Genomic DNA, 1,904 nt, shown 5'->3' with positions numbered 1-1,904 from the left:
AGAGGGGGAGAGGGGGGGGAGGGAGAGAGAGAGGAAGAGAGAGGAGGAAGAGAGAGAGAGAGAGAGAGAGAGAGAGAGAGAGAGGGAGAGAGAGAGAGAGAGAGAGAGAGAGACAGAAAATACAATAATAAAAAAATGCAACAATAAGAATTCTCTCTCTTAATAATCGAACATTTATCTTGCTGCTGTCACAAATATCTATTGTACATTGTCTCATTACACACACACACACACACACACACACACACACACACACACACACCACACACACACACACACACACACACACACACACACACACACAACACACACACACACACACACACACTTTCTCCGTCAAAGAAATTCCCAACTTTGAAGAACTTTGGGAGAGAGAGAGAGAGAAGAAAAAAAATAAAAAATCATCACTGTTTATCAGGTCAAAACGTATTATTTATACTCTCGTGAATCTCAAGAATGGCGGAATGACAAGAAGGGTCAGGGCGTGATGCAAGCAACCTCTCTGGGGCGTCATTCTCGTCAGCAAATTTTATGAAATGGAATAAAGTTTAGTTCAACTCCAACGGCCGCGCGAGAGAACACAGCACGCACCTGCTCACCTGGCACGGACGCGCTCGCGAGGGAGTTTGCACGTGCATACGTACTTACAGACGTTCGTGCATAGGTACCCATGTGCATATACATATACAATGGCATAGATAGATAGATACGTTGATACATACTTACATACCTACATATATGCATACATGCATACATACATACATGCATGCATGGATACATACATACATAGGTACATACATGCATGCATACACACACACACACACACACACACACACACCACAAAAGGACCCGTGCCTATCACTCATATCCACCCAGAAAACATAATAATAATAATAATAATAATAATAATAATAATAATAATAATAATAATAATAATAATAAACACCACACAACACCAAGCAAGTGACTCTCACTCTCGTTCTCACTCACGAAGAAACGAAAATCATTCCTTTCGCTCACTCTTACTCTTACTCTTGGGAAATCACTTTGTATGACTCTGCAATAAGGGTCTGTTGGGGCCGACTTACTTAACTGTTATATGCTTTAAGGCTTGTGTTTATTGTCTGAATTCATGCTTTCCTTGTTACACGGCGGAGATAAGATTTACGTTGTACGGGCCATATGCTTTGCTTTAAACACACACACGCAGTCAAATAGATACGTAAATGAATGCAAACACGCACGCACGCACACACACACACAAACACAAACACACACAAAAAAACACACACACACAAACACACACACACACACACACACACACACACACACACACACACACACGTATCTATATCTACATCTATCTAGCTATCATATATATATATATATATATAATATATATATATATATATATATAATATATATATATATATATATATATATATACACACACACGTATAGATAGATAAATAGATAGATAGAGGGAGAGAGGAGAGAGAAGAGAAGAGAAAAAAGAGAGAAGAGAAAAAAGAGAGAAGAGAAAAAAGAGAGACGAGACAGAGACAGAAACACAGAGAGAGAGACAGAAGAGTGACGAGAGCAGAGAGAGAGAGAAGAGAGAGAGAAGAGAGAGAGAAGAGAGAAGAGAGAGAGAAATACCAAAGAAGTTGACCTCTTCCGTCGTGACCTAAGATTTGACCCCAGACGACCTCGCAGGACCGGTCTGACCTCGCGAACACAGGATTGAGAAAACCGGTAATTAAGGAGGATGAAGAAATGGCTGATAAAAGAGGAAAATGACACGGTGTGATTCCTCTAGATTGGCGATACAAGTTTTAATTTTTCTAAGGCGGGGTCAGTTCCCTTTGCGCGAATGCGTGGGAATTGGGGTGATGGCGAGGGAG

The 1,904-nt window shown here is 40.7% G+C and overlaps 1 protein-coding gene across 1 annotated transcript in view; it reads right to left on the bottom strand.

Annotated features, from left to right (window-relative positions):
- Positions 1 to 1,904, bottom strand: part of LOC119576443 (putative tyrosinase-like protein tyr-3) — a 13,299-nt gene that overhangs the window by 10,516 nt on the left and 879 nt on the right. The gene's annotated exons all lie outside the window — the stretch shown is intronic.

This window comes from Penaeus monodon, chromosome 8 (genome assembly GCF_015228065.2).
Source record: "Penaeus monodon isolate SGIC_2016 chromosome 8, NSTDA_Pmon_1, whole genome shotgun sequence".
Classification (NCBI taxonomy): Eukaryota; Metazoa; Arthropoda; class Malacostraca; order Decapoda; family Penaeidae; genus Penaeus; species Penaeus monodon.
This window is presented reverse-complemented; position numbering and strand designations above follow the sequence as displayed.